Genomic DNA, 25,309 nt, shown 5'->3' on the forward strand with positions numbered 1-25,309 from the left:
TGATGGAAGAGGTAAAAAAAAATGTATAATGGCACTTACACATGGAATGAAACTACGCATTTTAAAAAAATATTTGTTCGCACTTAAATGCTATAAAAAGCTGGTTAGCAGAAAATGTTTTTGATCCATCAACCTCTGGGTTATGGGCCCAGCACGCATCCGCTGCACAACTCTGCTTTCAGCCACTTCAGCAAAGACTAAACCTCACAATCCATGGCTTAGGAGGCCAGTGTCTTAGGCCACTGGGGATCTTTGTAATCAATATGACCAATACGAACTGATGGAAGAGGTAAAAAAAAATGTATAATGGCACTTACACATGGAATGAAACTACGCATTTAAAAAAAACATTTGTTTGCACTTGAATGCTATAAAAAGCTGGTTAGCAGAAAATGTTTTCGATCCATCAACCTCTGGGTTATGGGCCCAGCACGCATCCGCTGCACAACTCTGCTTTCAGCCACTTCAGCAAAGACTAAACCTCACAATCCATGGCTTAGGAGGCCAGTGTCTAATCGATATGACCAATACGAACTGATGGAAGAGGTAAACAAAAATGTATAATGGCACTTACACATGGAATGAAACTACGCATTTAAAAAAAAAAAAAAATTTGGCACTTAAATGCTATGGTTAGCAGAAAATGTTTTCGATCCATCGACCACTGGGTAATGGACCTAGCACGCTTCTGCTGGGCCACAATGTTTCCGACCACCCCAGATGGGACTTGAACCCACAATTCCTGGCTTAGGAGGCCAGTGCCTTATCCATTAGGCCACTGGGGCAATGTCTACCTTTCACAACCAGTACGAACTGGTTATGGGCCCAGCACGCATCCGCTGCACAACTCTGCTTTCAGCCACTTCAGCAAAGACTAAACCTCACAATCCATGGCTTAGGAGGCCAGTGTCTTAGGCCACTGGGGATCTTTGTAATCAATATGACCAATACGAACTGATGGAAGAGGTAAAAAAAAATGTATAATGGCACTTACACATGGAATGAAACTACGCATTTTAAAAAAATATTTGTTCGCACTTAAATGCTATAAAAAGCTGGTTAGCAGAAAATGTTTTTGATCCATCAACCTCTGGGTTATGGGCCCAGCACGCATCCGCTGCACAACTCTGCTTTCAGCCACTTCAGCAAAGACTAAACCTCAAAATCCATGGCTTAGGAGGCCAGTGTCTTAGGCCACTGGGGATCTTTGTAATCAATATGACCAATACGAACTGATGGAAGAGGTAAAAAAAAATGTATAATGGCACTTACACATGGAATGAAACTACGCATTTAAAAAAAACATTTGTTTGCACTTGAATGCTATAAAAAGCTGGTTAGCAGAAAATGTTTTCGATCCATCAACCTCTGGGTTATGGGCCCAGCACGCATCCGCTGCACAACTCTGCTTTCAGCCACTTCAGCAAAGACTAAACCTCACAATCCATGGCTTAGGAGGCCAGTGTCTTAGGCCACTGGGGATCTTTGTAATCAATATGACCAATACGAACTGATGGAAGAGGTAACAAAAAATGTATAATGGCACTTACACATGGAATGAAACTACGCATTTAAAAAAAATATTTGTTCGCACTTAAATGCTATAAAAAGCTGGTTAGCAGAAAATGTTTTTGATCCATCAACCTCTGGGTTATGGGCCCAGCACGCATCCGCTGCACAACTCTGCTTTCAGCCACTTCAGCAAAGACTAAACCTCACAATCCATGGCTTAGGAGGCCAGTGTCTTAGGCCACTGGGGATCTTTGTAATCAATATGACCAATACGAACTGATGGAAGAGGTAAAAAAAAATGTATAATGGCACTTACACATGGAATGAAACTACGCATTTAAAAAAAATATTTGTTTGCACTTGAATGCTATAAAAAGCTGGTTAGCAGAAAATGTTTTCGATCCATCAACCTCTGGGTTATGGGCCCAGCACGCATCCGCTGCACAACTCTGCTTTCAGCCACTTCAGCAAAGACTAAACCTCACAATCCATGGCTTAGGAGGCCAGTGTCTAATCGATATGACCAATACGAACTGATGGAAGAGGTAAACAAAAATGTATAATGGCACTTACACATGGAATGAAACTACGCATTTAAAAAAAAAAAAAATTTGGCACTTAAATGCTATGGTTTGCAGAAAATGTTTTCGATCCATCGACCACTGGGTAATGGACCTAGCACGCTTCTGCTGGGCCACAATGTTTCCGACCACCCCAGATGGGACTTGAACCCACAATTCCTGGCTTAGGAGGCCAGTGCCTTATCCATTAGGCCACTGGGGCAATGTCTATCTTTCACAACCAGTACGAACTGGTTATGGGCCCAGCACGCATCCGCTGCACAACTCTGCTTTCAGCCACTTCAGCAAAGACTAAACCTCACAATCCATGGCTTAGGAGGCCAGTGTCTTAGGCCACTGGGGATCTTTGTAATCAATATGACCAATACGAACTGATGGAAGAGGTAAAAAAAAATGTATAATGGCACTTACACATGGAATGAAACTACGCATTTTAAAAAAATATTTGTTCGCACTTAAATGCTATAAAAAGCTGGTTAGCAGAAAATGTTTTTGATCCATCAACCTCTGGGTTATGGGCCCAGCACGCATCCGCTGCACAACTCTGCTTTCAGCCACTTCAGCAAAGACTAAACCTCACAATCCATGGCTTAGGAGGCCAGTGTCTTAGGCCACTGGGGATCTTTGTAATCAATATGACCAATACGAACTGATGGAAGAGGTAAAAAAAAATGTATAATGGCACTTACACATGGAATGAAACTACGCATTTTTAAAAAATATTTGTTCGCACTTAAATGCTATAAAAAGCTGGTTAGCAGAAAATGTTTTCGATCCATCAACCTCTGGGTTATGGGCCCAGCACGCATCCGCTGCACAACTCTGCTTTCAGCCACTTCAGCAAAGACTAAACCTCACAATCCATGGCTTAGGAGGCCAGTGTCTTAGGCCACTGGGGATCTTTGTAATCAATATGACCAATACGAACTGATGGAAGAGGTAAAAAAAAATGTATAATGGCACTTACACATGGAATGAAACTACGCATTTAAAAAAAATATTTGTTTGCACTTGAATGCTATAAAAAGCTGGTTAGCAGAAAATGTTTTCGATCCATCAACCTCTGGGTTATGGGCCCAGCACGCATCCGCTGCACAACTCTGCTTTCAGCCACTTCAGCAAAGACTAAACCTCACAATCCATGGCTTAGGAGGCCAGTGTCTAATCGATATGACCAATACGAACTGATGGAAGAGGTAAACAAAAATGTATAATGGCACTTACACATGGAATGAAACTACGCATTTAAAAAAATAAAAAATTTGGCACTTAAATGCTATGGTTAGCAGAAAATTTTTTCGATCCATCGACCACTGGGTAATGGACCTAGCACGCTTCTGCTGGGCCACAATGTTTCCGACCACCCCAGATGGGACTTGAACCCACAATTCCTGGCTTAGGAGGCCAGTGCCTTATCCATTAGGCCACTGGGGCAATGTCTATCTTTCACAACCAGTACGAACTGGTTATGGGCCCAGCACGCATCCGCTGCACAACTCTGCTTTCAGCCACTTCAGCAAAGACTAAACCTCACAATCCATGGCTTAGGAGGCCAGTGTCTTAGGCCACTGGGGATCTTTGTAATCAATATGACCAATACGAACTGATGGAAGAGGTAAAAAAAAATGTATAATGGCACTTACACATGGAATGAAACTACGCATTTTAAAAAAATATTTGTTCGCACTTAAATGCTATAAAAAGCTGGTTAGCAGAAAATGTTTTTGATCCATCAACCTCTGGGTTATGGGCCCAGCACGCATCCGCTGCACAACTCTGCTTTCAGCCACTTCAGCAAAGACTAAACCTCACAATCCATGGCTTAGGAGGCCAGTGTCTTAGGCCACTGGGGATCTTTGTAATCAATATGACCAATACGAACTGATGGAAGAGGTAAAAAAAAATGTATAATGGCACTTACACATGGAATGAAACTACGCATTTTTAAAAAATATTTGTTCGCACTTAAATGCTATAAAAAGCTGGTTAGCAGAAAATGTTTTCGATCCATCAACCTCTGGGTTATGGGCCCAGCACGCATCCGCTGCACAACTCTGCTTTCAGCCACTTCAGCAAAGACTAAACCTCACAATCCATGGCTTAGGAGGCCAGTGTCTTAGGCCACTGGGGATCTTTGTAATCAATATGACCAATACGAACTGATGGAAGAGGTAAAAAAAAATGTATAATGGCACTTACACATGGAATGAAACTACGCATTTTAAAAAAATATTTGTTCGCACTTAAATGCTATAAAAAGCTGGTTAGCAGAAAATGTTTTTGATCCATCAACCTCTGGGTTATGGGCCCAGCACGCATCCGCTGCACAACTCTGCTTTCAGCCACTTCAGCAAAGACTAAACCTCACAATCCATGGCTTAGGAGGCCAGTGTCTTAGGCCACTGGGGATCTTTGTAATCAATATGACCAATACGAACTGATGGAAGAGGTAAAAAAAAATGTATAATGGCACTTACACATGGAATGAAACTACGCATTTAAAAAAAATATTTGTTTGCACTTGAATGCTATAAAAAGCTGGTTAGCAGAAAATGTTTTCGATCCATCAACCTCTGGGTTATGGGCCCAGCACGCATCCGCTGCACAACTCTGCTTTCAGCCACTTCAGCAAAGACTAAACCTCACAATCCATGGCTTAGGAGGCCAGTGTCTTAGGCCACTGGGGATCTTTGTAATCAATATGACCAATACGAACTGATGGAAGAGGTAAAAAAAAATGTATAATGGCACTTACACATGGAATGAAACTACGCATTTAAAAAAAATATTTGTTTGCACTTGAATGCTATAAAAAGCTGGTTAGCAGAAAATGTTTTCGATCCATCAACCTCTGGGTTATGGGCCCAGCACGCATCCGCTGCACAACTCTGCTTTCAGCCACTTCAGCAAAGACTAAACCTCACAATCCATGGCTTAGGAGGCCAGTGTCTAATCGATATGACCAATACGAACTGATGGAAGAGGTAAACAAAAATGTATAATGGCACTTACACATGGAATGAAACTACGCATTTAAAAAAAAAAAAATTGGGCACTTAAATGCTATGGTTAGCAGAAAATGTTTTCGATCCATCGACCACTGGGTAATGGACCTAGCACGCTTCTGCTGGGCCACAATGTTTCCGACCACCCCAGATGGGACTTGAACCCACAATTCCTGGCTTAGGAGGCCAGTGCCTTATCCATTAGGCCACTGGGGCAATGTCTACCGTTCACAACCAGTACGAACTGGTTATGGGCCCAGCACGCATCCGCTGCACAACTCTGCTTTCAGCCACTTCAGCAAAGACTAAACCTCACAATCCATGGCTTAGGAGGCCAGTGTCTTAGGCCACTGGGGATCTTTGTAATCAATATGACCAATACGAACTGATGGAAGAGGTAAAAAAAAATGTATAATGGCACTTACACATGGAATGAAACTACGCATTTTAAAAAAATATTTGTTCGCACTTAAATGCTATAAAAAGCTGGTTAGCAGAAAATGTTTTTGATCCATCAACCTCTGGGTTATGGGCCCAGCACGCATCCGCTGCACAACTCTGCTTTCAGCCACTTCAGCAAAGACTAAACCTCACAATCCATGGCTTAGGAGGCCAGTGTCTTAGGCCACTGGGGATCTTTGTAATCAATATGACCAATACGAACTGATGGAAGAGGTAAAAAAAAATGTATAATGGCACTTACACATGGAATGAAACTACGCATTTTAAAAAAATATTTGTTCGCACTTAAATGCTATAAAAAGCTGGTTAGCAGAATTTTTTTTTGATCCATCAACCTCTGGGTTATGGGCCCAGCACGCATCCGCTGCACAACTCTGCTTTCAGCCACTTCAGCAAAGACTAAACCTCACAATCCATGGCTTAGGAGGCCAGTGTCTAATCGATATGACCAATACGAACTGATGGAAGAGGTAAACAAAAATGTATAATGGCACTTACACATGGAATGAAACTACGCATTTAAAAAAATAAAAAATTTGGCACTTAAATGCTATGGTTAGCAGAAAATGTTTTCGATCCATCAACCTCTGGGTTATGGGCCCAGCACGCATCCGCTGCACAACTCTGCTTTCAGCCACTTCAGCAAAGACTAAACCTCACAATCCATGGCTTAGGAGGCCAGTGTCTTAGGCCACTGGGGATCTTTGTAATCAATATGACCAATACGAACTGATGGAAGAGGTAAAAAAAAATTTATAATGGCACTTACACATGGAATGAAACTACGCATTTAAAAAAAATATTTGTTTGCACTTGAATGCTATAAAAAGCTGGTTAGCAGAAAATGTTTTCGATCCATCAACCTCTGGGTTATGGGCCCAGCACGCATCCGCTGCACAACTCTGCTTTCAGCCACTTCAGCAAAGACTAAACCTCACAATCCATGGCTTAGGAGGCCAGTGTCTAATCGATATGACCAATACGAACTGATGGAAGAGGTAAACAAAAATGTATAATGGCACTTACACAAGAAATGAAACTACGCATTTAAAAAAAAAAAAAATTTGGCACTTAAATGTTTTCGATCCATCGACCACTGGGTAATGGACCTAGCACGCTTCTGCTGGGCCACAATGTTTCCGACCACCCCAGATGGGACTTGAACCCACAATTCCTGGCTTAGGAGGCCAGTGCCTTATCCATTAGGCCACTGGGGCAATGTCTACCGTTCACAACCAGTACGAACTGGTTATGGGCCCAGCACGCATCCGCTGCACAACTCTGCTTTCAGCCACTTCAGCAAAGACTAAACCTCACAATCCATGGCTTAGGAGGCCAGTGTCTTAGGCCACTGGGGATCTTTGTAATCAATATGACCAATACGAACTGATGGAAGAGGTAAAAAAAAATGTATAATGGCACTTACACATGGAATGAAACTACGCATTTTAAAAAAATATTTGTTCGCACTTAAATGCTATAAAAAGCTGGTTAGCAGAAAATGTTTTTGATCCATCAACCTCTGGGTTATGGGCCCAGCACGCATCCGCTGCACAACTCTGCTTTCAGCCACTTCAGCAAAGACTAAACCTCACAATCCATGGCTTAGGAGGCCAGTGTCTTAGGCCACTGGGGATCTTTGTAATCAATATGACCAATACGAACTGATGGAAGAGGTAAAAAAAAATGTATAATGGCACTTACACATGGAATGAAACTACGCATTTAAAAAAAATATTTGTTCGCACTTAAATGCTATAAAAAGCTGGTTAGCAGAAAATGTTTTCGATCCATCAACCTCTGGGTTATGGGCCCAGCACGCATCCGCTGCACAACTCTGCTTTCAGCCACTTCAGCAAAGACTAAACCTCACAATCCATGGCTTAGGAGGCCAGTGTCTTAGGCCACTGGGGATCTTTGTAATCAATATGACCAATACGAACTGATGGAAGAGGTAAAAAAAAATGTATAATGGCACTTACACATGGAATGAAACTACGCATTTAAAAAAAATATTTGTTTGCACTTGAATGCTATAAAAAGCTGGTTAGCAGAAAATGTTTTCGATCCATCAACCTCTGGGTTATGGGCCCAGCACGCATCCGCTGCACAACTCTGCTTTCAGCCACTTCAGCAAAGACTAAACCTCACAATCCATGGCTTAGGAGGCCAGTGTCTAATCGATATGACCAATACGAACTGATGGAAGAGGTAAACAAAAATGTATAATGGCACTTACACATGGAATGAAACTACGCATTTAAAAAAAAAAACAATTTGGCACTTAAATGCTATGGTTAGCAGAAAATGTTTTCGATCCATCGACCACTGGGTAATGGACCTAGCACGCTTCTGCTGGGCCACAATGTTTCCGACCACCCCAGATGGGACTTGAACCCACAATTCCTGGCTTAGGAGGCCAGTGCCTTATCCATTAGGCCACTGGGGCAATGTCTACCGTTCACAACCAGTACGAACTGGTTATGGGCCCAGCACGCATCCGCTGCACAACTCTGCTTTCAGCCACTTCAGCAAAGACTAAACCTCACAATCCATGGCTTAGGAGGCCAGTGGCTTAGGAGGCCAGTGTCTTAGGCAACTGGGGATCTTTGTAATCAATATGACCAATACGAACTGATGGAAGAGGTAAAAAAAAATGTATAATGGCACTTACACATGGAATGAAACTACGCATTTTAAAAAAATATTTGTTCGCACTTAAATGCTATAAAAAGCTGGTTAGCAGAAAATGTTTTTGATCCATCAACCTCTGGGTTATGGGCCCAGCACGCATCCGCTGCACAACTCTGCTTTCAGCCACTTCAGCAAAGACTAAACCTCACAATCCATGGCTTAGGAGGCCAGTGTCTTAGGCCACTGGGGATCTTTGTAATCAATATGACCAATACGAACTGATGGAAGAGGTAAAAAAAAATGTATAATGGCACTTACACATGGAATGAAACTACGCATTTTAAAAAAATATTTGTTCGCACTTAAATGCTATAAAAAGCTGGTTAGCAGAAATTTTTTTTGATCCATCAACCTCTGGGTTATGGGCCCAGCACGCATCCGCTGCACAACTCTGCTTTCAGCCACTTCAGCAAAGACTAAACCTCACAATCCATGGCTTAGGAGGCCAGTGTCTAATCGATATGACCAATACGAACTGATGGAAGAGGTAAACAAAAATGTATAATGGCACTTACACATGGAATGAAACTACGCATTTAAAAAAAAAAAAATTTTGGCACTTAAATGCTATGGTTAGCAGAAAATGTTTTCGATCCATCAACCTCTGGGTTATGGGCCCAGCACGCATCCGCTGCACAACTCTGCTTTCAGCCACTTCAGCAAAGACTAAACCTCACAATCCATGGCTTAGGAGGCCAGTGTCTTAGGCCACTGGGGATCTTTGTAATCAATATGACCAATACGAACTGATGGAAGAGGTAAAAAAAAATGTATAATGGCACTTACACATGGAATGAAACTACGCATTTAAAAAAAATATTTGTTCGCACTTAAATGCTATAAAAAGCTGGTTAGCAGAAAATGTTTTTGATCCATCAACCTCTGGGTTATGGGCCCAGCACGCATCCGCTGCACAACTCTGCTTTCAGCCACTTCAGCAAAGACTAAACCTCACAATCCATGGCTTAGGAGGCCAGTGTCTTAGGCCACTGGGGATCTTTGTAATCAATATGACCAATACGAACTGATGGAAGAGGTAAAAAAAAATGTATAATGGCACTTACACATGGAATGAAACTACGCATTTAAAAAAAATATTTGTTTGCACTTGAATGCTATAAAAAGCTGGTTAGCAGAAAATGTTTTCGATCCATCAACCTCTGGGTTATGGGCCCAGCACGCATCCGCTGCACAACTCTGCTTCCAGCCACTTCAGCAAAGACTAAACCTCACAATCCATGGCTTAGGAGGCCAGTGTCTTAGGCCACTGGGGATCTTTGTAATCAATATGACCAATACGAACTGATGGAAGAGGTAAAAAAAAATGTATAATGGCACTTACACATGGAATGAAACTACGCATTTAAAAAAAATATTTGTTTGCACTTGAATGCTATAAAAAGCTGGTTAGCAGAAAATGTTTTCGATCCATCAACCTCTGGGTTATGGGCCCAGCACGCATCCGCTGCACAACTCTGCTTTCAGCCACTTCAGCAAAGACTAAACCTCACAATCCATGGCTTAGGAGGCCAGTGTCTAATCGATATGACCAATACGAACTGATGGAAGAGGTAAACAAAAATGTATAATGGCACTTACACATGGAATGAAACTACGCATTTAAAAAAAAAAAAATTGGGCACTTAAATGCTATGGTTAGCAGAAAATGTTTTCGATCCATCGACCACTGGGTAATGGACCTAGCACGCTTCTGCTGGGCCACAATGTTTCCGACCACCCCAGATGGGACTTGAACCCACAATTCCTGGCTTAGGAGGCCAGTGCCTTATCCATTAGGCCACTGGGGCAATGTCTACCGTTCACAACCAGTACGAACTGGTTATGGGCCCAGCACGCATCCGCTGCACAACTCTGCTTTCAGCCACTTCAGCAAAGACTAAACCTCACAATCCATGGCTTAGGAGGCCAGTGTCTTAGGCCACTGGGGATCTTTGTAATCAATATGACCAATACGAACTGATGGAAGAGGTAAAAAAAAATGTATAATGGCACTTACACATGGAATGAAACTACGCATTTTAAAAAAATATTTGTTCGCACTTAAATGCTATAAAAAGCTGGTTAGCAGAAAATGTTTTTGATCCATCAACCTCTGGGTTATGGGCCCAGCACGCATCCGCTGCACAACTCTGCTTTCAGCCACTTCAGCAAAGACTAAACCTCACAATCCATGGCTTAGGAGGCCAGTGTCTTAGGCCACTGGGGATCTTTGTAATCAATATGACCAATACGAACTGATGGAAGAGGTAAAAAAAAATGTATAATGGCACTTACACATGGAATGAAACTACGCATTTTAAAAAAATATTTGTTCGCACTTAAATGCTATAAAAAGCTGGTTAGCAGAATTTTTTTTTGATCCATCAACCTCTGGGTTATGGGCCCAGCACGCATCCGCTGCACAACTCTGCTTTCAGCCACTTCAGCAAAGACTAAACCTCACAATCCATGGCTTAGGAGGCCAGTGTCTAATCGATATGACCAATACGAACTGATGGAAGAGGTAAACAAAAATGTATAATGGCACTTACACATGGAATGAAACTACGCATTTAAAAAAATAAAAAATTTGGCACTTAAATGCTATGGTTAGCAGAAAATGTTTTCGATCCATCAACCTCTGGGTTATGGGCCCAGCACGCATCCGCTGCACAACTCTGCTTTCAGCCACTTCAGCAAAGACTAAACCTCACAATCCATGGCTTAGGAGGCCAGTGTCTTAGGCCACTGGGGATCTTTGTAATCAATATGACCAATACGAACTGATGGAAGAGGTAAAAAAAAATTTATAATGGCACTTACACATGGAATGAAACTACGCATTTAAAAAAAATATTTGTTTGCACTTGAATGCTATAAAAAGCTGGTTAGCAGAAAATGTTTTCGATCCATCAACCTCTGGGTTATGGGCCCAGCACGCATCCGCTGCACAACTCTGCTTTCAGCCACTTCAGCAAAGACTAAACCTCACAATCCATGGCTTAGGAGGCCAGTGTCTAATCGATATGACCAATACGAACTGATGGAAGAGGTAAACAAAAATGTATAATGGCACTTACACAAGAAATGAAACTACGCATTTAAAAAAAAAAAAAATTTGGCACTTAAATGTTTTCGATCCATCGACCACTGGGTAATGGACCTAGCACGCTTCTGCTGGGCCACAATGTTTCCGACCACCCCAGATGGGACTTGAACCCACAATTCCTGGCTTAGGAGGCCAGTGCCTTATCCATTAGGCCACTGGGGCAATGTCTACCGTTCACAACCAGTACGAACTGGTTATGGGCCCAGCACGCATCCGCTGCACAACTCTGCTTTCAGCCACTTCAGCAAAGACTAAACCTCACAATCCATGGCTTAGGAGGCCAGTGTCTTAGGCCACTGGGGATCTTTGTAATCAATATGACCAATACGAACTGATGGAAGAGGTAAAAAAAAATGTATAATGGCACTTACACATGGAATGAAACTACGCATTTTAAAAAAATATTTGTTCGCACTTAAATGCTATAAAAAGCTGGTTAGCAGAAAATGTTTTTGATCCATCAACCTCTGGGTTATGGGCCCAGCACGCATCCGCTGCACAACTCTGCTTTCAGCCACTTCAGCAAAGACTAAACCTCACAATCCATGGCTTAGGAGGCCAGTGTCTTAGGCCACTGGGGATCTTTGTAATCAATATGACCAATACGAACTGATGGAAGAGGTAAAAAAAAATGTATAATGGCACTTACACATGGAATGAAACTACGCATTTAAAAAAAAAAAAAATTTGGCACTTAAATGCTATGGTTAGCAGAAAATGTTTTCGATCCATCGACCACTGGGTAATGGACACGCATCCAGCACGCATCCGCTGCACAACTCTGCTTTCAGCCACTTCAGCAAAGACTAAACCTCACAATCCATGGCTTAGGAGGCCAGTGTCTAATCGATATGACCAATACGAACTGATGGAAGAGGTAAACAAAAATGTATAATGGCACTTACACATGGAATGAAACTACGCATTTAAAAAAAAAAAAAAATTTGGCACTTAAATGCTATGGTTAGCAGAAAATGTTTTCGATCCATCGACCACTGGGTAATGGACCTCTCACGCTTCTGCTGGGCCACAATGTTTCCGACCACCCCAGATGGGACTTGAACCCACAATTCCTGGCTTAGGAGGCCAGTGCCTTATCCATTAGGCCACTGGGGCAATGTCTACCTTTCACAACCAGTACGAACTGGTTATGGGCCCAGCACGCATCCGCTGCACAACTCTGCTTTCAGCCACTTCAGCAAAGACTAAACCTTACAATCCATGGCTTAGGAGGCCAGTGTCTTAGGCCACTGGGGATCTTTGTAATCAATATGACCAATACGAACTGATGGAAGAGGTAAAAAAAAATGTATAATGGCACTTACACATGGAATGAAACTACGCATTTAAAAAAAATATTTGTTCGCACTTAAATGCTATAAAAAGCTGGTTAGCAGAAAATGTTTTTGATCCATCAACCTCTGGGTTATGGGCCCAGCACGCATCCGCTGCACAACTCTGCTTTCAGCCACTTCAGCAAAGACTAAACCTCACAATCCATGGCTTAGGAGGCCAGTGTCTTAGGCCACTGGGGATCTTTGTAATCAATATGACCAATACGAACTGATGGAAGAGGTAAAAAAAAATGTATAATGGCACTTACACATGGAATGAAACTACGCATTTAAAAAAAATATTTGTTTGCACTTGAATGCTATAAAAAGCTGGTTAGCAGAAAATGTTTTCGATCCATCAACCTCTGGGTTATGGGCCCAGCACGCATCCGCTGCACAACTCTGCTTTCAGCCACTTCAGCAAAGACTAAACCTCACAATCCATGGCTTAGGAGGCCAGTGTCTTAGGCCACTGGGGATCTTTGTAATCAATATGACCAATACGAACTGATGGAAGAGGTAAAAAAAAATGTATAATGGCACTTACACATGGAATGAAACTACGCATTTAAAAAAAAAAAAAATTTGGCACTTAAATGCTATGGTTAGCAGAAAATGTTTTCGATCCATCGACCACTGGGTAATGGACACGCATCCAGCACGCATCCGCTGCACAACTCTGCTTTCAGCCACTTCAGCAAAGACTAAACCTCACAATCCATGGCTTAGGAGGCCAGTGTCTAATCGATATGACCAATACGAACTGATGGAAGAGGTAAACAAAAATGTATAATGGCACTTACACATGGAATGAAACTACGCATTTAAAAAAAAAAAAAAATTTGGCACTTAAATGCTATGGTTAGCAGAAAATGTTTTCGATCCATCGACCACTGGGTAATGGACCTCTCACGCTTCTGCTGGGCCACAATGTTTCCGACCACCCCAGATGGGACTTGAACCCACAATTCCTGGCTTAGGAGGCCAGTGCCTTATCCATTAGGCCACTGGGGCAATGTCTACCTTTCACAACCAGTACGAACTGGTTATGGGCCCAGCACGCATCCGCTGCACAACTCTGCTTTCAGCCACTTCAGCAAAGACTAAACCTTACAATCCATGGGTTAGGAGGCCAGTGTCTTAGGCCACTGGGGATCTTTGTAATCAATATGACCAATACGAACTGATGGAAGAGGTAAAAAAAAATGTATAATGGCACTTACACATGGAATGAAACTACGCATTTCAAAAAAATATTTGTTCGCACTTAAATGCTATAAAAAGCTGGTTAGCAGAAAATGTTTTTGATCCATCAACCTCTGGGTTATGGGCCCAGCACGCATCCGCTGCACAACTCTGCTTTCAGCCACTTCAGCAAAGACTAAACCTCACAATCCATGGCTTAGGAGGCCAGTGTCTAATCGATATGACCAATACGAACTGATGGAAGAGGTAAACAAAAACGTATAATGGCACTTACACATGGAATGAAACTACGCATTTAAAAAAAAAAAAAATTTGGCACTTAAATGCTATGGTTAGCAGAAAATGTTTTCGATCCATCGACCACTGGATGGACCTCTCACGCTTCTGCTGGGCCACAATGTTTCCGACCACCCCAGATGGGACTTGAACCCACAATTCCTGGCTTAGGAGGCCAGTGCCTTATCCATTAGGCCACTGGGGCAATGTCTACCTTTCACAACCAGTACGAACTGGTTATGGGCCCAGCACGCATCCGCTGCACAACTCTGCTTTCAGCCACTTCAGCAAAGACTAAACCTTACAATCCATGGCTTAGGAGGCCAGTGTCTTAGGCCACTGGGGATCTTTGTAATCAATATGACCAATACGAACTGATGGAAGAGGTAAAAAAAAATGTATAATGGCACTTACACATGGAATGAAACTACGCATTTTAAAAAAATATTTGTTCGCACTTAAATGCTATAAAAAGCTGGTTAGCAGAAAATGTTTTTGATCCATCAACCTCTGGGTTATGGGCCCAGCACGCATCCGCTGCACAACTCTGCTTTCAGCCACTTCAGCAAAGACTAAACCTCACAATCCATGGCTTAGGAGGCCAGTGTCTTAGGCCACTGGGGATCTTTGTAATCAATATGACCAATACGAACTGATGGAAGAGGTAAAAAAAAATGTATAATGGCACTTACACATGGAATGAAACTACGCATTTAAAAAAAATATTTGTTTGCACTTGAATGCTATAAAAAGCTGGTTAGCAGAAAATGTTTTCGATCCATCAACCTCTGGGTTATGGGCCCAGCACGCATCCGCTGCACAACTCTGCTTTCAGCCACTTCAGCAAAGACTAAACCTCACAATCCATGGCTTAGGAGGCCAGTGTCTTAGGCCACTGGGGATCTTTGTAATCAATATGACCAATACGAACTGATGGAAGAGGTAAAAAAAAATGTATAATGGCACTTACACATGGAATGAAACTACGCATTTAAAAAAAATATTTGTTTGCACTTGAATGCTATGGTTAGCAGAAAATGTTTTCGATCCATCGACCACTGGGTAATGGACACGCATCCAGCACGCATCCGCTGCACAACTCTGCTTTCAGCCACTTCAGCAAAGACTAAACCTCACAATCCATGGCTTAGGAGGCCAGTGTCTAATCGATATGACCAATACGAACTGATGGAAGAGGTAAACAAAAATGTATAATGGCACTTACACATGGAATGAAACTACGCATTTAAAAATAAAAAAAAATTTGGCACTTAAATGCTATGGTTAGCAGAAAATGTTTTCGATCCATCGACCACTGGGTAATGGACCTCTCACGCTTCTGCTGGGCCACAATGTTTCCGACCACCCCAGATGGGACTTGAACCCACAATTCCTGGCTTAGGAGGCCAGTGCCTTATCCATTAGGCCACTGGGGCAATGTCTACCTTTCACAACCAGTACGAACTGGTTATGGGCCCAGCACGCATCCGCTGCACAACTCTGCTTTCAGCCACTTCAGCAAAGACTAAACCTTACAATCCATGGCTTAGGAGGCCAGTGTCTTAGGCCACTGGGGATCTTTGTAATCAATATGACCAATACGAACTGATGGAAGAGGTAAAAAAAAATGTATAATGGCACTTACACATGGAATGAAACTACGCATTTAAAAAAAATATTTGTTCGCACTTAAATGCTATAAAAAGCTGGTTAGCAGAAAATGTTTTTGATCCATCAACCTCTGGGTTATGGGCCCAGCACGCATCCGCTGCACAACTCTGCTTTCAGCCACTTCAGCAAAGACTAAACCTCACAATCCATGGCTTAGGAGGCCAGTGTCTTAGGCCACTGGGGATCTTTGTAATCAATATGACCAATACGAACTGATGGAAGAGGTAAAAAAAAATGTATAATGGCACTTACACATGGAATGAAACTACGCATTTAAAAAAAATATTTGTTTGCACTTGAATGCTATAAAAAGCTGGTTAGCAGAAAATGTTTTCGATCCATCAACCTCTGGGTTATGGGCCCAGCACGCATCCGCTGCACAACTCTGCTTTCAGCCACTTCAGCAAAGACTAAACCTCACAATCCATGGCTTAGGAGGCCAGTGTCTTAGGCCACTGGGGATCTTTGTAATCAATATGACCAATACGAACTGATGGAAGAGGTAAAAAAAAATGTATAATGGCACTTACACATGGAATGAAACTACGCATTTAAAAAAAATATTTGTTTGCACTTGAATGCTATAAAAAGCTGGTTAGCAGAAAATGTTTTCGATCCATCAACCTCTGGGTTATGGGCGCAGCACGCATCCGCTGCACAACTCTGCTTTCAGCCACTTCAGCAAAGACTAAACCTCACAATCCATGGCTTAGGAGGCCAGTGTCTAATCGATATAACCAATACGAACTGATGGAAGAGGTAAACAAAAATGTATAATGGCACTTACACATGGAATGAAACTACGCATTTAAAAAAAAAAAAAATTTGGCACTTAAATGCTATGGTTAGCAGAAAATGTTTTCGATCCATCGACCACTGGATGGACCTCTCACGCTTCTGCTGGGCCACAATGTTTCCGACCACCCCAGATGGGACTTGAACCCACAATTCCTGGCTTAGGAGGCCAGTGCCTTATCCATTAGGCCACTGGGGCAATGTCTACCTTTCACAACCAGTACGAACTGGTTATGGGCCCAGCACGCATCCGCTGCACAACTCTGCTTTCAGCCACTTCAGCAAAGACTAAACCTTACAATCCATGGCTTAGGAGGCCAGTGTCTTAGGCCACTGGGGATCTTTGTAATCAATATGACCAATACGAACTGATGGAAGAGGTAAAAAAAAATGTATAATGGCACTTACACATGGAATGAAACTACGCATTTTAAAAAAATATTTGTTCGCACTTAAATGCTATAAAAAGCTGGTTAGCAGAAAATGTTTTTGATCCATCAACCTCTGGGTTATGGGCCCAGCACGCATCCGCTGCACAACTCTGCTTTCAGCCACTTCAGCAAAGACTAAACCTCACAATCCATGGCTTAGGAGGCCAGTGTCTTAGGCCACTGGGGATCTTTGTAATCAATATGACCAATACGAACTGATGGAAGAGGTAAAAAAAAATGTATAATGGCACTTACACATGGAATGAAACTACGCATTTAAAAAAAATATTTGTTTGCACTTGAATGCTATAAAAAGCTGGTTAGCAGAAAATGTTTTCGATCCATCAACCTCTGGGTTATGGGCCCAGCACGCATCCGCTGCACAACTCTGCTTTCAGCCACTTCAGCAAAGACTAAACCTCACAATCCATGGCTTAGGAGGCCAGTGTCTTAGGCCACTGGGGATCTTTGTAATCAATATGACCAATACGAACTGATGGAAGAGGTAAAAAAAAATGTATAATGGCACTTACACATGGAATGAAACTACGCATTTAAAAAAAATATTTGTTTGCACTTGAATGCTATGGTTAGCAGAAAATGTTTTCGATCCATCGACCACTGGGTAATGGACACGCATCCAGCACGCATCCGCTGCACAACTCTGCTTTCAGCCACTTCAGCAAAGACTAAACCTCACAATCCATGGCTTAGGAGGCCAGTGTCTAATCGATATGACCAATACGAACTGATGGAAGAGGTAAACAAAAATGTATAATGGCACTTACACATGGAATGAAACTACGCATTTAAAAATAAAAAAAAATTTGGCACTTAAATGCTATGGTTAGCAGAAAATGTTTTCGATCCATCGACCACTGGGTAATGGACCTCTCACGCTTCTGCTGGGCCACAATGTTTCCGACCACCCCAGATGGGACTTGAACCCACAATTCCTGGCTTAGGAGGCCAGTGCCTTATCCATTAGGCCACTGGGGCAATGTCTACCTTTCACAACCAGTACGAACTGGTTATGGGCCCAGCACGCATCCGCTGCACAACTCTGCTTTCAGCCACTTCAGCAAAGACTAAACCTTACAATCCATGGCTTAGGAGGCCAGTGTCTTAGGCCACTGGGGATCTTTGTAATCAATATGACCAATACGAACTGATGGAAGAGGTAAAAAAAAATGTATAATGGCACTTACACATGGAATGAAACTACGCATTTAAAAAAAATATTTGTTCGCACTTAAATGCTATAAAAAGCTGGTTAGCAGAAAATGTTTTTGATCCATCAACCTCTGGGTTATGGGCCCAGCACGCATCCGCTGCACAACTCTGCTTTCAGCCACTTCAGCAAAGACTAAACCTCACAATCCATGGCTTAGGAGGCCAGTGTCTTAGGCCACTGGGGATCTTTGTAATCAATATGACCAATACGAACTGATGGAAGAGGTAAAAAAAAATGTATAATGGCACTTACACATGGAATGAAACTACGCATTTAAAAAAAATATTTGTTTGCACTTGAATGCTATAAAAAGCTGGTTAGCAGAAAATGTTTTCGATCCATCAACCTCTGGGTTATGGGCCCAGCACGCATCCGCTGCACAACTCTGCTTTCAGCCACTTCAGCAAAGACTAAACCTCACAATCCATGGCTTAGGAGGCCAGTGTCTTAGGCCACTGGGGATCTTTGTAATCAATATGACCAATACGAACTGATGGAAGAGGTAAAAAAAAATGTATAATGGCACTTACACATGGAATGAAACTACGCATTTAAAAAAAATATTTGTTTGCACTTGAATGCTATAAAAAGCTGGTTAGCAGAAAATGTTTTCGATCCATCAACCTCTGGGTTATGGGCGCAGCACGCATCCGCTGCACAACTCTGCTTTCAGCCACTTCAGCAAAGACTAAACCTCACAATCCATGGCTTAGGAGGCCAGTGTCTAATCGATATAACCAATACGAACTGATGGAAGAGGTAAACAAAAATGTATAATGGCACTTACACATGGAATGAAACTACGCATTTAAAAAAAAATAAATTTTGGCACTTAAATGCTATGGTTAGCAGAAAATGTTTTCGATCCATCGACCACTGGGTAATGGACCTAGCACGCTTCTGCTGGGCCACAATGTTTCCGACCACCCCAGATGGGACTTGAACCCACAATTCCTGGCTTAGGAGGCCAGTGCCTTATCCATTAGGCCACTGGGGCAATGTCTACCTTTCACAACCAGTACGAACTGGTTATGGGCCCAGCACGCATCCGCTGCACAACTCTGCTTTCAGCCACTTCAGCAAAGACTAAACCTCACAATCCATGGCTTAGGAGGCCAGTGTCTTAGGCCACTGGGGATCTTTGTAATCAATATGACCAATACGAACTGATGGAAGAGGTAAAAAAAAATGTATAATGGCACTTACACATGGAATGGAACTACGCATTTAAAAAAAATATTTGTTCGCACTTAAATGCTATAAAAAGCTGGTTAGCAGAAAATGTTTTTGATCCATCAACCTCTGGGTTATGGGCCCAGCACGCATCCGCTGCACAACTCTGCTTTCAGCCACTTCAGCAAAGACTAAACCTCACAATCCATGGCTTAGGAGGCCAGTGTCTTAGGCCACTGGGGATCTTTGTAATCAATATGACCAATACGAACTGATGGAAGAGGTAAAAAAAAATGTATAATGGCACTTACACATGGAATGAAACTACGCATTTAAAAAAAATATTTGTTTGCACTTGAATGCTATAAAAAGCTGGTTAGCAGAAAATGTTTTCGATCCATCAACCTCTGGGTTATGGGCGCAGCACGCATCCGCTGCACAACTCTGCTTTCAGCCACTTCAGCAAAGACTAAACCTCACAATCCATGGCTTAGGAGGCCAGTGTCTAATCGATATGACCAATACGAACTGATGGAAGAGGTAAACAAAAATGTATAATGGCACTTACACATGGAATGAAACTACGCATTTAAAAAAAAAAAAATTTTGGCACTTAAATGCTATGGTTAGCAGAAAATGTTTTCGATCCATCGACCACTGGGTAATGGACCTAGCACGCTTCTGCTGGGCCACAATGTTTCCGACCACCCCAGATGGGACTTGAACCCACAATTCCTGGCTTAGGAGGCCAGTGCCTTATCCATTAGGCCACTGGGGCAATGTCTACCTTTCACAACCAGTACGAACTGGTTATGGGCCCAGCACGCATCCGCTGCACAACTCTGCTTTCAGCCACTTCAGCAAAGACTAAACCTCACAATCCATGGCTTAGGAGGCCAGTGTCTTAGGCCACTGGGGATCTTTGTAATCAATATGACCAATACGAACTGATGGAAGAGGTAAAAAAAAATGTATAATGGCACTTACACATGGAATGGAACTACGCATTTAAAAAAAATATTTGTTCGCACTTAAATGCTATAAAAAGCTGGTTAGCAGAAAATGTTTTTGATCCATCAACCTCTGGGTTATGGGCCCAGCACGCATCCGCTGCACAACTCTGCTTTCAGCCACTTCAGCAAAGACTAAACCTCACAATCCATGGCTTAGGAGGCCAGTGTCTTAGGCCACTGGGGATCTTTGTAATCAATATGACCAATACGAACTGATGGAAGAGGTAAAAAAAAATGTATAATGGCACTTACACATGGAATGAAACTACGCATTTAAAAAAAATATTTGTTTGCACTTGAATGCTATAAAAAGCTGGTTAGCAGAAAATGTTTTCGATCCATCAACCTCTGGGTTATGGGCCCAGCACGCATCCGCTGCATAACTCTGCTTTCAGCCACTTCAGCAAAGACTAAACCTCACAATCCATGGCTTAGGAGGCCAGTGTCTAATCGATATGACCAATACGAACTGATGGAAGAGGTAAACAAAAATGTATAATGGCACTTACACATGGAATGAAACTACGCATTTAAAAAAAAAAAAATGTTGGCACTTAAATGCTATGGTTAGCAGAAAATGTTTTCGATCCATCGACCACTGGGTAATGGACCTAGCACGCTTCTGCTGGGCCACAATGTTTCCAACCACCCCAGATGGGACTTGAACCCACAATTCCTGGCTTAGGAGGCCAGTGCCTTATCCATTAGGCCACTGGGGCAATGTCTACCTTTCACAACCAGTACGAACTGGTTATGGGCCCAGCACGCATCCGCTGCACAACTCTGCTTTCAGCCACTTCAGCAAAGACTAAACCTCACAATCCATGGCTTAGGAGGCCAGTGTCTTAGGCCACTGGGGATCTTTGTAATCAATATGACCAATACGAACTGATGGAAGAGGTAAAAAAAAATGTATAATGGCACTTACACATGGAATGAAACTACGCATTTAAAAAAAATATTTGTCCGCACTTAAATGCTATAAAAAGCTGGTTAGCAGAAAATGTTTTTGATCCATCAACCTCTGGGTTATGGGCCCAGCACGCATCCGCTGCACAACTCTGCTTTCAGCCACTTCAGCAAAGACTAAACCTCACAATCCATGGCTTAGGAGGCCAGTGTCTTAGGCCACTGGGGATCTTTGTAATCAATATGACCAATACGAACTGATGGAAGAGGTAAAAAAAAATGTATAATGGCACTTACACATGGAATGAAACTACGCATTTAAAAAAAATATTTGTTTGCACTTGAATGCTATAAAAAGCTGGTTAGCAGAAAATGTTTTCGATCCATCAACCTCTGGGTTATGGGCCCAGCACGCATCCGCTGCACAACTCTGCTTTCAGCCACTTCAGCAAAGACTAAACCTCACAATCCATGGCTTAGGAGGCCAGTGTCTTAGGCCACTGGGGATCTTTGTAATCAATATGACCAATACGAACTGATGGAAGAGGTAAAAAAAAATGTATAATGGCACTTACACATGGAATGGAACTATGCATTTAAAAAAAATATTTGTTTGCACTTGAATGCTATAAAAAGCTGGTTAGCAGAAAATGTTTTCGATCCATCAACCTCTGGGTTATGGGCCCAGCACGCATCCGCTGCACAACTCTGCTTTCAGCCACTTCAGCAAAGACTAAACCTCACAATCCATGGCTTAGGAGGCCAGTGTCTAATCGATATGACCAATACGAACTGATGGAAGAGGTAAACAAAAATGTATAATGGCACTTACACATGGAATGAAACTACGCATTTAAAAAAAAATAATTTGCGGCACTTAAATGCTATGGTTAGCAGAAAATGTTTTCGATCCATCGACCACTGGACCTAGCACGCTTCTGCTGCGCCACAATGTTTCCGACCACCCCAGATGGGACTTGAACCCACAATTCCTGGCTTAGGAGGACAGTGACTTATCCATTAGGCCACTGGGGCAATGTCTACCTTTCACAACCAGTACGAACTGGTTATGGGCCAAGCACGCATCCGCTGCACAACTCTGCTTTCAGCCACTTCAGCAAAGACTAAACCTCACAATCCATGGCTTAGGAGGCCAGTGTCTTAGGCCACTGGGGATCTTTGTAATCAATATGACCAATACGAACTGATGGAAGAGGTAAAAAAAAATGTATAATGGCACTTACACATGGAATGAAACTACGCATTTTAAAAAAATATTTGTTCGCACTTAAATGCTATAAAAAGCTGGTTAGCAGAAAATGTTTTTGATCCATCAACCTCTGGGTTATGGGCCCAGCACGCATCCGCTGCACAACTCTGCTTTCAGCCACTTCAGCAAAGACTAAACCTCACAATCCATGGCTTAGGAGGCCAGTGTCTTAGGCCGCTGGGGATCTTTGTAATCAATATGACCAATACGAACTGATGGAAGAGGTAAAAAAAAAATGTATAATGGCACTTACACACGGAATGAAACTACGCATTTAAAAAAAATATTTGTTTGCACTTGAATGCTATAAAAAGCTGGTTAGCAGAAAATGTTTTCGATCCATCAACCTCTGGGTTATGGGCCCAGCACGCATCCGCTGCACAACTCTGCTTTCAGCCACTTCAGCAAAGACTAAACCTCACAATCCATGGCTTAGGAGGCCAGTGTCTTAGGCCACTGGGGATCTTTGTAATCAATATGACCAATACGAACTGATGGAAGAGGTAAACAAAAATGTATAATGGCACTTACACATGGAATGAAACTACGCATTTAAAAAAAATATTTGTTCGCACTTAAATGCTATAAAAAGCTGGTTAGCAGAAAATGTTTTTGATCCATCAACCTCTGGGTTATGGGCCCAGCACGCATCCGCTGCACAACTCTGCTTTCAGCCACTTCAGCAAAGACTAAACCTCACAATCCATGGCTTAGGAGGCCAGTGTCTTAGGCCACTGGGGATCTTTGTAATCAATATGACCAATACGAACTGATGGAAGAGGTAAAAAAAAATGTATAATGGCACTTACACATGGAATGAAACTACGCATTTAAAAAAAATATTTGTTTGCACTTGAATGCTATAAAAAGCTGGTTAGCAGAAAATGTTTTCGATCCATCAACCTCTGGGTTATGGGCCCAGCACGCATCCGCTGCACAACTCTGCTTTCAGCCACTTCAGCAAAGACTAAACCTCACAATCCATGGCTTAGGAGGCCAGTGTCTTAGGCCACTGGGGATCTTTGTAATCAATATGACCAATACGAACTGATGGAAGAGGTAAAAAAAAATGTATAATGGCACTTACACATGGAATGAAACTACGCATTTAAAAAAAATATTTGTTTGCACTTGAATGCTATAAAAAGCTGGTTAGCAGAAAATGTTTTCGATCCATCAACCTCTGGGTTATGGGCCCAGCACGCATCCGCTGCACAACTCTGCTTTCAGCCACTTCAGCAAAGACTAAACCTCACAATCCATGGCTTAGGAGGCCAGTGTCTAATCGATATGACCAATACGAACTGATGGAAGAGGTAAACAAAAATGTATAATGGCACTTACACATGGAATGAAACTACGCATTTAAAAAAAAACAAATTTTGGCACTTAAATGCTATGGTTAGCAGAAAATATTTTCGATCCATCGACCACTGGGTAATGGACCTAGCACGCTTCTGCTGGGCCACAATGTTTCCAACCACCCCAGATGGTACTTGAACCCACAATTCCTGGCTTAGGAGGACAGTGCCTTATCCATTAGGCCACTGGGGCAATGTCTACCTTTCACAACCAGTACGAACTGGTTATGGGCCCAGCACGCATCCGCTGCACAACTCTGCTTTCAGCCACTTCAGCAAAGACTAAACCTCACAATCCATGGCTTAGGAGGCCAGTGTCTTAGGCCACTGGGGATCTTTGTAATCAATATGACCAATACGAACTGATGGAAGAGGTAAAAAAAAATGTATAATGGCACTTACACATGGAATGAAACTACGCATTTAAAAAAAATATTTGTTTGCACTTGAATGCTATAAAAAGCTGGTTAGCAGAAAATGTTTTCGATCCATCAACCTCTGGGTTATGGGCCCAGCACGCATCCGCTGCACAACTCTGCTTTCAGCCACTTCAGCAAAGACTAAACCTCACAATCCATGGCTTAGGAGGCCAGTGTCTTAGGCCACTGGGGATCTTTGTAATCAATATGACCAATACGAACTGATGGAAGAGGTAAAAAAAAATGTATAATGGCACTTACACATGGAATGAAACTACGCATTTAAAAAAAATATTTGTTTGCACTTGAATGCTATAAAAAGCTGGTTAGCAGAAAATGTTTTCGATCCATCAACCTCTGGGTTATGGGCCCAGCACGCATCCGCTGCACAACTCTGCTTTCAGCCACTTCAGCAAAGACTAAACCTCACAATCCATGGCTTAGGAGGCCAGTGTCTAATCGATATGACCAATACGAACTGATGGAAGAGGTAAACAAAAATGTATAATGGCACTTACACATGGAATGAAACTACGCATTTAAAAAAAAACAAATTTTGGCACTTAAATGCTATGGTTAGCAGAAAATGTTTTCGATCCATCGACCACTGGGTAATGGACCTAGCACGCTTCTGCTGGGCCACAATGTTTCCAACCACCCCAGATGGGACTTGAACCCACAATTCCTGGCTTAGGAGGACAGTGCCTTATCCATTAGGCCACTGGGGCAATGTCTACCTTTCACAACCAGTACGAACTGGTTATGGGCCCAGCACGCATCCGCTGCACAACTCTGCTTTCAGCCACTTCAGCAAAGACTAAACCTCACAATCCATGGCTTAGGAGGCCAGTGTC

General features: G+C 42.4%; 17 non-coding genes across 17 annotated transcripts; all 17 read right to left on the reverse strand.

Moving 5' to 3' along the window:
* Positions 1-712: 712 nt before the first annotated feature.
* Positions 713-785, reverse strand: trnar-ccu (transfer RNA arginine (anticodon CCU)). The gene has a single exon. It is a non-coding gene; the product is annotated as a tRNA-Arg (tRNA).
* Positions 786-2,222: 1,437 nt separating this feature from the next.
* On the reverse strand, positions 2,223-2,295 carry trnar-ccu (transfer RNA arginine (anticodon CCU)). The gene has a single exon. It is a non-coding gene; the product is annotated as a tRNA-Arg (tRNA).
* A 1,159-nt stretch (positions 2,296-3,454) lies between these two features.
* trnar-ccu (transfer RNA arginine (anticodon CCU)) lies at positions 3,455-3,527 on the reverse strand. Its single transcript has one exon. It is a non-coding gene; the product is annotated as a tRNA-Arg (tRNA).
* A 1,714-nt stretch (positions 3,528-5,241) lies between these two features.
* trnar-ccu (transfer RNA arginine (anticodon CCU)) lies at positions 5,242-5,314 on the reverse strand. Its single transcript has one exon. It is a non-coding gene; the product is annotated as a tRNA-Arg (tRNA).
* A 1,390-nt stretch (positions 5,315-6,704) lies between these two features.
* Positions 6,705-6,777, reverse strand: trnar-ccu (transfer RNA arginine (anticodon CCU)). The gene has a single exon. It is a non-coding gene; the product is annotated as a tRNA-Arg (tRNA).
* Positions 6,778-7,936: 1,159 nt separating this feature from the next.
* trnar-ccu (transfer RNA arginine (anticodon CCU)) lies at positions 7,937-8,009 on the reverse strand. The gene has a single exon. It is a non-coding gene; the product is annotated as a tRNA-Arg (tRNA).
* Positions 8,010-9,989: 1,980 nt separating this feature from the next.
* Positions 9,990-10,062, reverse strand: trnar-ccu (transfer RNA arginine (anticodon CCU)). The gene has a single exon. It is a non-coding gene; the product is annotated as a tRNA-Arg (tRNA).
* Positions 10,063-11,452: 1,390 nt separating this feature from the next.
* Positions 11,453-11,525, reverse strand: trnar-ccu (transfer RNA arginine (anticodon CCU)). The gene has a single exon. It is a non-coding gene; the product is annotated as a tRNA-Arg (tRNA).
* An 881-nt stretch (positions 11,526-12,406) lies between these two features.
* Positions 12,407-12,479, reverse strand: trnar-ccu (transfer RNA arginine (anticodon CCU)). Its single transcript has one exon. It is a non-coding gene; the product is annotated as a tRNA-Arg (tRNA).
* A 1,159-nt stretch (positions 12,480-13,638) lies between these two features.
* On the reverse strand, positions 13,639-13,711 carry trnar-ccu (transfer RNA arginine (anticodon CCU)). Its single transcript has one exon. It is a non-coding gene; the product is annotated as a tRNA-Arg (tRNA).
* Positions 13,712-14,311: 600 nt separating this feature from the next.
* trnar-ccu (transfer RNA arginine (anticodon CCU)) lies at positions 14,312-14,384 on the reverse strand. Its single transcript has one exon. It is a non-coding gene; the product is annotated as a tRNA-Arg (tRNA).
* Positions 14,385-15,542: 1,158 nt separating this feature from the next.
* On the reverse strand, positions 15,543-15,615 carry trnar-ccu (transfer RNA arginine (anticodon CCU)). Its single transcript has one exon. It is a non-coding gene; the product is annotated as a tRNA-Arg (tRNA).
* A 1,156-nt stretch (positions 15,616-16,771) lies between these two features.
* trnar-ccu (transfer RNA arginine (anticodon CCU)) lies at positions 16,772-16,844 on the reverse strand. The gene has a single exon. It is a non-coding gene; the product is annotated as a tRNA-Arg (tRNA).
* Positions 16,845-18,002: 1,158 nt separating this feature from the next.
* trnar-ccu (transfer RNA arginine (anticodon CCU)) lies at positions 18,003-18,075 on the reverse strand. Its single transcript has one exon. It is a non-coding gene; the product is annotated as a tRNA-Arg (tRNA).
* Positions 18,076-19,234: 1,159 nt separating this feature from the next.
* Positions 19,235-19,307, reverse strand: trnar-ccu (transfer RNA arginine (anticodon CCU)). The gene has a single exon. It is a non-coding gene; the product is annotated as a tRNA-Arg (tRNA).
* An 881-nt stretch (positions 19,308-20,188) lies between these two features.
* Positions 20,189-20,261, reverse strand: trnar-ccu (transfer RNA arginine (anticodon CCU)). The gene has a single exon. It is a non-coding gene; the product is annotated as a tRNA-Arg (tRNA).
* Positions 20,262-21,142: 881 nt separating this feature from the next.
* Positions 21,143-21,215, reverse strand: trnar-ccu (transfer RNA arginine (anticodon CCU)). The gene has a single exon. It is a non-coding gene; the product is annotated as a tRNA-Arg (tRNA).
* Positions 21,216-25,309: the final 4,094 nt, after the last annotated feature.

Source organism: Oncorhynchus mykiss, chromosome 7 (assembly GCF_057628025.1).
Source record: "Oncorhynchus mykiss isolate SJ-2025 chromosome 7, ASM5762802v1, whole genome shotgun sequence".
NCBI classification, from domain to species: Eukaryota; Metazoa; Chordata; class Actinopteri; order Salmoniformes; family Salmonidae; genus Oncorhynchus; species Oncorhynchus mykiss.